Source organism: Spermophilus citellus (assembly GCF_964194105.1).
Source record: "Spermophilus citellus genome assembly, chromosome: 10".
NCBI classification, from domain to species: Eukaryota; Metazoa; Chordata; class Mammalia; order Rodentia; family Sciuridae; genus Spermophilus; species Spermophilus citellus.
The window spans coordinates 7,312,334-7,322,860 of NC_138197.1; positions in this window are offsets into that span (position 1 = coordinate 7,312,334).

Below are 10,527 nucleotides of genomic sequence, written 5' to 3' on the forward strand. Positions count from 1 at the left end.
GACTGTACCCATCTGAGGGCTGGGTGGTTTTTGTTGGTAGTGGTGGGATTTCTTTCCCATATAGATCTCCTACCAATTTCTTTAAGCTGTTGCTTAAATAAACATCTATTATATGTAACTGAAAGACGACTCGGCGCATCTAATGCCGTGAAAATGAAAGGGGCAGCAAGTGAGAGGAACTGATTTTGGCCTTTGGAATGAGCCTGCTGTGTAGCGGTGCGCTGGAGGGGACTATTTGTCTCTGCCGGCTTCAGTTTCACACTAGAGGGATTTGTTTGGGCACGGTGCGCCTAAAGGCACAGATACCTCGAAGCTGCATTTGCATTTGCGTTTTGCTTGATCGGTTTACAGTTTCTACTGAAATTGTGTGGAAAGACCTGAGATGTTTGCTACAGTCTACCACCCCCTCTCTACTCCCATCACTCTGGGCACACATTACTTTTGGTAATTCCCCGGTAAAGTTTGCCCACTAAAATTGTGTAGGTTTCTTCAAATTGTTTAAGAAGATCAGGAAAAGGGGACACAGGACAATAGGAAAGGTCATCGTGAAGTTTCCAAGGTCATATGCCTCAAGGAACTAAATCTGATTTTCTTGCACTTCATAACTCTATTCAAACATCTGGCCCCTAAATCTGATAAAACATTGGTGAATGACAGAAGAACCTGTTTTACTCATGGGGCTTGAGGGATACCCCCAATGTTCCATAAATAATAGTTACTGTAATAATCGTAATTTCCTATCTGCACATCCCAGATCTGAATACTAATCCAAACAAAAGCTTGTTAACTATATTAATTTAGCTTAACGGAGGAAGAATGATGAGAATAAACAGTTTGTTCTATCCAATTTCTCACTACAGCAGACACATCATTCTTCATCTCCATGGTCCAGTCTGTGGATTCAATAATTAAATTATGTACTGCTCTTGGTGAATGCCCGGAAAGCAAAAGAGAAAGATGCTTCATTGTTAACTATAGATTTTTTTGGGTGGCCTTAATAAAATTCAGACTTGAAAGAGCAATATAGATTAAGATGGTGATTTTTAATGTCAAATGGACTTTCCTTGACTGTCTTGTTGCCACTAAAATGTATTATACCCCGAGTCCCTTGTTTCCCTCCCCTGCCCCCCATTCTATTTCTTGATCCTTGGCAGGCTCATCCATAGTCTTTGGATCTTCATAGATGCATTTCTCTTCTTACCAGTCTACAGCCAATACATCACCAATTGCTGCTGGTCCTTTGGCCACAACATCATTAAGCTTTTTCCTTCCTCTGCTCAGTAAAGACTGTCATATATAATTTAGTTACTTCTCATCATTCTCCATTTTGGTCAACTCACACATTCCCCTCTGCAATAAATTCAAGATCCTGCTTGCTGCAAACACATTACCCTGAATGTTCCTGCATTTCACTGAAAGTCCCTCATCTTAAAGATGGCATCATTCATAATAGAGGAAGCCCTTCTGATTCATACTTCACAGTTTAAGGTTTCACATATTCTATACCAACAGCAAAACCTGGTAGCCTGGGGGGAAAAATACATTTTTTGGTATATCTTGCTCATTAATACCTTGTAACTCCAAGTGTGACAATAGGCATTAAATCTTTCTTGCAAAGACCTGTATTTTGGCGTATAATTGAGGATCTTTCTTCACCCACCATAGACACAGAGGTCTGCTATGCTTTTAGTCATATATAGATTTGTCAACTATATATTTGTCAAATCTCCTCCTTGCTAGGGAGGGGATTTCATATGGGGGGACACTATCAGCATGTTGCTAGGGACTATTGTCACAAGCTTTGGTGTCACTCCTTTAATTACAGGACTGCTTGCAGGTTATCTACTGGTCTATCACGTAATTTAGAATATATTTCAGTATCTCAGATGTGAGAGACCCAGATTAAAAAGACAGAAGTCCAGGTAAGATTCTTCTGCTGGATTTTTAAAAAGGGCTTAGGATGTAGCTGTGGTAGGACACTTGCCTATCATAGCAAGGCCCTGGGTTTGATCCCTTATATAATAAGTAAACAAACACTAGAAAAGTAATTGATATAATCTCCACAGAGGGAAATTTGACATCATTTACCAAATTACAAATGTACATACCCTTTAATTTAACAATCCCACCAAGAATTCTAGGAATTTCTTTGATGGTTACTATGTCATATTATATTAATCTTTACAATTGTTTTGCTGCAAGGAAAGATTTTTCAAATATATTCACATTTAGTGGAGCTAACAGAATTCTGGCCAGGGGCAGTCGCACAGGCCTGTCATCATACCAACTCAGGAGGCTAAGACAGGAGGATCTCAACTTCAAAGCCAGCCTGGGCAATTCAGCAAGACCTTGTCTCAAAATAAAAGGGGCTGGGAATATAGCCCAGTTGGCAGAGCATTCCTGAGTTCAATTCCTAGTACTACAATTAATAAATAACAGAATCTGAAGTTGTGAAATTTCTCCAAATTCTTTGAATTTTCCTCCGTTCTATGTATGTTTTTCTTCATTGGATTTATAACTACTTCTGCTTCTAAGTGCTTTACAAGTGAATCATAATTTAAATCCATTGAGAAGAATGTGTTATTTAGAGATTCTGTGATAAATCATTCTATGAAGTAACAAATCTCTTTCTATTATAAACAAAATGAGCTCTAATTTATCTCTTTTTCAATTGCAGAAAATTGTCATGTTGAAGTAGATTGCATTTCAAAAGCTTTTAAGCTTACTTGCTTGAACTCAGAATGAATTTTCCCTAAAAAGTTTTATTACTAATGATTAGATTCACAAATAATCTTAAGAACATAGCCCACCATGAGTTGAAATGATCTCTATTTATGGAAAAAAAGTAAATAGTAAAAAGTCACATTTATTATTTTCAAAAATTGAAAATGAATAAGAAAAAAGAAATATTTTTTTCAAGGTTAGGGCCTCAGGAAAAAAAAAAGTGGATAAAAGCTATGTAGGCAACACAATTAGATAAGAAGACAAAAGGGGGCTATTGTAGAACTCTGGACCTTACAAAGCCTTTAGAAGTTGGGAGGCGGATCATAAAATTTGTGATTTTTCCTTTTGTCCTTGGAAAAATATTTAATAGCATAACACTTTTGCTTTAAAGTCAGGATTAGCGTCATTGCTGGTACAAAAATGGAATCCTAGAAAGAAGAGAAACAGGGAGCTAAGCAAGAACTGAGAAAAGAAAGGTGGTCAGAGAGTTTTTTAAAAAGATTATGAGTCGGCCACCATGGCTCATGCCTGTAATCCCAGCAGCTCAGGAGCCTGAGACAGGAGGATCACAAGTTCAAAGTCAGCCTCAGCAATGGTGAGGCCCTAAGCAACTCAGTGAGACCCTGTCTCTAAATAAAATACAAAATAGGGCTGTGGATGTGGCTCAGGGGTTGAGTATCCCTGAGTTTAATCCTTGGTACCAAAAATAACAACAACAACAACAAAGAATATGAATTCCAGAAAGCAATTGCGTGAGATTAAATAAAGTAAGTTTGAAAAAGTCAAAACACAAGGAAAAACAAAGACAGGTGCGTTCCTGGAGTAATTACCACAACACTTGTCCTTCAGGTAAGCTCAGTAAATGTTAATTGAATAGAGCAAAACTGAACTGAACTCCATTGTAGGAGGAGCCCCAGAGAAGTTTGGGGGTAGCTGTTAGTTCCCCACAATGACCACCAGGTGGCAGCATTATCTCATGACCCCTTAGTTGTCCCAGGTAAAACCTGAGCGGACTGGAGAAACCAGTCTAGAAATAAAAGAGATTTGGGGGTCTGGATGTTCTTTAATCAAGATGTTCATAATTTAGCAAGAATTGGTATGGTTTTTCTCAAATCAAGTGAAGTACAGCTGAAGTAATATTAATGGAATTTTAACTCCCCACATATTTTAATCTAAAGTCATTTATTCTTCAAAAATTACCCAAACTGTATTTCTACATCTCAGCCATTAATATAAAGCTAAAAAAAAAATACACTGAGCTGTAGTTCAGTGGTAAGTGCTTGCCTAGCACGTGTGAGGCACTGGGTTAGATCCTTAGTACCACAAAATAATAAATAAATAAAATAAAGGTATCATGTCCATCTACAACTAAAAAAATTTTTAAGTACTTCAAATGGTGACATAACAATAGTTTTTATGGCCAATATTCAGAAAGAACTATTGCTACAAGATGTTACCTTTTTTTAATGGTAGCTGTGAATTGACCTATTTCCCCAAAATACAATTATTCCAAACTTTATTATTTCAGGCTTATTCATACATGAATATTCATCTGAGTATTACTAAAATAAAAATCAAGTAAGACAGATTCAAAACTATATTTAGTTCTCCCCAAAGAAACCCTTTCTTAAAAAAAAAAAATCTCATCTCAGGCCTTGTTAAAGAATGATACCAACATAGCTTGAAAGTTTAAAGCAAGTAATTGGAACATAAAATATTTTTAGGATCCATGGACAAAGATCTGGGTAAGCTCTTAAGAAGAAAGGAAACTTAAATGAGAAGTATGTATGTATTTTTGTTTTTTGTGGTGCGGGTGCTCAAACCCAGGGCCTCACACATGGAAGATAAGTGCTCTACCACTAAGCTACATGCTTAGCCTTGTTTGCTTTTTCCCTCTCACTTATCTCAGAACTGATTGCTGCAACACTTGTCCTGGGTGATCAGAGTCTCTCCTTGACTTCTCCTTTCTCTGTGTGCACACTGCAGATTCAAGACCTCCTCTTCTGCACTCTGAGCTGAGCCTAGTACTACATCCAACATCACAGTTTACTTTCTCTCCTGCAGGTGAAAATCTCCAAAACTATACACCCCAAACAGATCTCCCTGTCTCTACCAACTTTCACCTCTGTTTACTGAACATCTGTAATGGTGAACCTGCAGATCTTGGGTTCCCCAAGGATAAGATTAAAGTGAGATTCCATTTCATTTTCATATGGGTAAGGATTTCACGCCAGAAATTTAGCAATTTATGGATCATTAACCTCACTGGAAATGCATTTGATTGCAGTGGACTGGAGTCTTGCATGCTTGACATTTTCCAAGGAGTGGCACTGGGTATGGACCATTGAAAACAGTGAGTACAGGATCATGGCATCTTGAAGTTTTAGATATACACTTAAGGTAGCCAGGTGGGGTGGTGTACACCTGTATTCCCAGCAGCTCAGAAGGCTAAGGCAGGAGGATCATGAATTCAAAACCAGCCTCAGCAACTTAGCAGGGCCTTAAGTAACTCAGTGAGACCTTGTCTCTAAATAAAATACAAGAAGGGCTGGGGGTGTGGCTCAGTGGGTAAGGAGCCCTGGATTCAATCCTTGGTACCAAATAAATAAATAAATAATAAACCTAAGGTGAGTAAGGGATACATGCACTGAAATGATTATTCTCAGCTCTGCAAACTTACCTGGATAAGATGTGATGAGGTTCCATGGAGTTAAAAATAGCACAGGTGACCCACACCTGTAATACCAGCAACTTCAAAGGCTGAGGCAAGAGGATCGCAAGTTCTGGGCCAGCCTTAGCAATTTAATGATACACTGTCTCAAAATTTAAATACAATAAAATAAAGATAAGAAGCATTGGAAATGTAGCTTGTACTAGAGCACAATCTCCACTACCAAGAAAAAAAATAACATTTATGAAAACCATTAGAATTCTCCTTTGTCTTATTTGCCATATGGGATCTACTTTGAAGGGAAGTTTTATAATCTACACAAGACAAGGGCAACATGTTTGCAGAATATAAATGATTACTATCTGTGGGGTCAACAACCCACACTGATTCTCAAATAGTCTTATGTGGCAGTAGTATAAAGTGACTGGATGATTTTGTAGATGATGCCAGAAATTTTTTTTTAAATATCCTCTAAACCTGAAAAGGAAAGATCATGGAACATGGTGAAGGCCAACAGAAGTAATTTGTTAAATTAGGCATCGAAGCACCACAAAGATATTTTGAGAGGAAAATAATATCTTTTGTGTTTTAAGGGGGGAAATTCTTGAAGGATAAAATCTGAAACCAAAGATAAGGAAAATAGAAATTGCAAAATAACTGGGCAAGAAATGATGAGTTCTGGCATGGCATGGAGGTGTACTACGGTAATCCCAGCTACTTGGGAGGCTGAGTAGGAAGATTGCAAGTTCAAGGCCAGCCTCAGCAACTTATCAATGCCCTAAGCAATTTACGGAATCTACTTTGAAGGGAAGTTTTATAATCTACACAAGACAAGGGCAACATGTTTGCAGAATATAAATGATTACTATCTGTGAGGTCAACAACTGATGAAACTGGAAAATGAATTATAGGTCTTGGGGACGAAGGACAATAAGGAGGAATATCTATGATGATTGAATGATTTCACAGCTTGGGTCACTAAGAAGATAATAAAAAGTCAAACCAGGAGGGAAAAGTATGGATGAAAAGACAATGAGTTTGATTGCAGGGGACAGTGTTAGGTTTTCATCACTGTAACAAAAATACCTGACAAGAACAAGTCAAAGGAGGAAGAGTTTATTTTAGCTCATGGTTTCAGAGATTTAGTCCCTGGTGGGCCAACTCCACTTCCCTGTGCCCAAGATGAGACAGAACATCAAGACAGGTAAGCTGCTGCATTCACAGAAGCCAAGAAGCAGAGAGAAGGAAGGGGGGAGGGGTCACAGGGAAGATGTACCCTTCCAGGGCATGACCCTAGTGACCCACCACCCATTCCATCCAAACTAGAATGGACTAACTACGTTACGGCTCTCACGATCCAATCATTTCACTTCTGAACATTCCTGCATTAACCCACAAGTTGTTTGCTTGTTTGTTTCATTTTTTTCTTTCATTGTCTGTTTGGCACTGGGGATTGAACCCAGGGGTGCTTGATCATGAAACTATATCCCCTGTTCTTTTCATTTTTCAGAGATACGGTCTTGCTTAATTGCTGAGGCTGGCCTTGGATTTGTAATCCTCCGCCTCAGCCTCCCAAGTGGCTGGGGTTCTAGGCAAGAGCTGCCAACCAGGAGCTTTTTGGAGAGCACCTCATATCCAGACCATAATGGGGGGCTATCGTAGTAAGATACTGTGAGGATGTCAACAGACACGTGGAAAGTCCATATAAATCTCAGGTGAAGTAAAACCAGACCTAATAATCCCAGATTTGGAATTATTTGGCACAGGGTGGCAGCTGGAACCAGGAAAGTGAATAATAACTTCCTGAGGACCGTAGAAAAAGAAAGAGGAGAGCACTGGGAAAGAACCTGGGGAACATTTACATCCAGAGGCAAAGAAAGTGGCAAAAAGACCAGAGACCATATGAGGAGTACCTAGAGCCGGGATCATCAGAAGGGTCAAGGTCAGGGAATGCAAGGACAAAGCTTGAGGTTAGGCAGTGTATTAATTTGGTAGGACTGTCATAACAAAGTGCCAAAACATTAGCATCACAGACTGGGAAGTTTAAAAAGCAGAAATGTACTTTCTCATAATTCTGGAGACTAGAAGAAGCCCAAGATGGAGGCATCAACCTAGCTGGCTTCTTCTGCGGGCCTATCTTCTTGGCTTACGGATGGTTACCTTCTCCCTATATCTTCACATGGTCTTCCTTCTACATGGTCAGTATCCTAATCTCTTTTTTTAAAAAACAATTATATTTTTAGTTGTAGTTGGACACAATACTTTTATTTTGTTTATTTATTTTTATGTGGTGCTGAGAATGGAACCCAGGGCTTCACACATGCTAGGCAAGTGCTCTACCACTGACTGAGCCACAACTCCAGCCCCGTTAATCTCTTTTTATAAGGGCACCAATATATTGGATTAGAGCCTAACCACTTAACTTCTTTTGATTTTTTTTTCTCTTTTTTTATTTTTATTTTTTCCAATGCTGGGGATTGAACCCAGGGCCTTGTACACACTAGGCAAGTACCCTACCACTGAGCCACATCCCCAGCCCTGACCTCATTTGATCTTAATGAACTCTTTAAAGACCCTAAATTTAAATACAGTCACACATTCTGATGTCCTGGTAGTTGAGACTTCAACATGTGAATTTGCTGGGGACACAGTTTTACCCACAATAGGCAATAAGAAATTCCTCATGGATGACTTAGGGATATGCATTCTAGTGGCAACAGTTAGCCTTTTCTGAAAACATATTATATACGGGGCCAGGCATACAGTATTGAAGTACTTCAGATGCTTTAACTCATTTAAAACTCAAACAACCTTAAGGGTTGAAGTATTGTTATAATCAGCACCTCTTTTCCCAGAGGAGGACACAGAAACACTGAGAAAAGTCAGTGTCTTGTCCAAAATCACCCAGCTAGTTAATGATAGAATCGGTAAATTCAGATTCTATACCAAGAATTTCAGCCAGTGTTGGGCTGGGGTTGTGGCTCAGTGGTAGAGCGCTGGCCTAGCACATGCGAGGCACTGGGGTCGATCTTCAGCACCACATAAAAATTAATAAATAAAATAAAGGTATTGTATCCAACTACACCTGAAAAAAATTAAAAAAAAAAAGAATTTAAGCCATGATTTTTTTTCAGTCTACTATCAACAGCAGAGACCTGAAGAAGTGGAAAGTTGCTGAATACTAAGGAATCAGCTGCTGATTGAAGGTTTTCTCAGGGGTGTAAGGTTAATTCTGGCAGGTTGGTATGGTGGCTTGAGAAGAAAGGAAAAGAAACAATAACTAACAGATGGTTAAAATGCCTCATGTTGAAAAATGCAAAGAAAGCAATCCTATTAAGACTTCAAATACACACATTTATTTAAGTTGTGATTCTTACCTTTGGGGTTGTAGTCCCAAAAGGTACTATTAAATGCAGTAAGAAAATATTCAGCATTGCACTTGTACACTTAAAGCTTCTTTCGTCTTTTCTTTTTTATTTTTATTTCTATTTTGTGAACTCTTTTGACTGCAGGTCAGACTTTAACATAGAAGTCTGAGGAGTAAGAAACACCTATACACACATACACTTCATACAGAGATACATGCATTCGTGTGCATGAATGCACACACATGTATTCACATACACACACCTGCATTCACATATGTATACACAGAAAATTAAGAAGTGAGAGGAAAAGAAATAAAAACTTGGTCACCAGTTCCGCAGAGAGTCCAGAGTTTCAGAGTTTCAGCTCCAGGTATAAGCTTGGAGTGGGCTGGGCATGGTCATCAGGGGCAGGAGAAACCACGCTCTGTTGAAACCCCACAGGGACAGGAAAACAAAAGTTCTTCACTGTGGTGATTTTCCTGAGCAAGGCTCAGTATGAGTGACCAGGCAATGGGTACAGGGTGCTGCCATGTTCTGTCTCAGGGAGCGCCTCTTTTTATGAGTCTCCAGTGAGGAGTTTGCATCTGGTGTTCCTGACATGATTCAGGATGTCCATGTGTCCAGGTACAACTTTATTTAGTTTGATAAGTTGGCACATATAAGTTATTCATCAATTTGTGTCTTATGGTGGTACTAGGCAGATGGTGGTTGTTTACTTATATAAGCAAGGTGGGGAGTCATTCTGCCTTGGCACATGTACTTAAAATGGAGTAGCTGATGTCGAACTACTGCTTTACAAAATGGAGTAACTCCGATTTCAGCACATCCTGAAAACTACTGTTCTATATAATATGAATAACTCAGCAAGGCAGAACCTGCTGTCCACAAGAACCCACCAGCAAGGTTTCACTAGAGAAACTTGATAGCTTGTCACTTTTGTCTAGGAGAGAGGAATACCCAAGACAATGACACAAAAGCTGAGAAATGGTTCTAGAAAGATCTCAGATAAGCTTCACTTCTCAAATTCCTCCTCAAAGGAGCTTCCTAGAGCAAGAAGCCACATGAGCCTATTGAAAGTGTCTGAGGCTGAGGAGGGCTATTCTGCAAAGACAGAGGTGAGCAGCGCCCAGCACTTGGGCCACCATTGAGCACTGGTCCTTTACCCTTGACTACCTTTGGTACCCTGACCTTCACAGTACTTTGAGATGGGTATCCCTGCTGCCTTCCTTCTCTCTGCTTCTTTGAAGCCTTCATCTCTTTGGCCCATCCCATTGGGAACATCTGATTGGCTGAATCCAGTTCAGTACCACATTGGATTTGCTGAGCTAATTCACATACCATCTGTATTCCCTTTGTTTTCTCTAGCAGGAGGCCTTCCTTGCCTTCCATGAAGGCTCCTGTAAGAGACTGTACTCAGGGGCTGGGGATGTGGCTCAGTGGTAAACTCTCCTGTGTTCTAGACCAGCTTCAGCAACTTAGGGAAACCCTAAACAACTTGTCCAGAATAAAAAATAAAATGGGGATGGGGATGTGGCTCAGTGGCTAAGCACCCCTGAGTGCAATCCCCAGTTTCAAAAAATAAATGTTGCTCCTCTTATGGTGGTCAGGAAACAGGTGTGGGGTGGTGGTGAGGAAGGGGCCAAGGATGGAATATACCCTTCAGGGGCACACTCCAGTGGTTTACTTCCTCCCACTAGTCCCCACGCCCTAAAATTTCCACCACCTCCCTGTTAAGCTATGAATCGATTGATGAGGTCAGAGCCC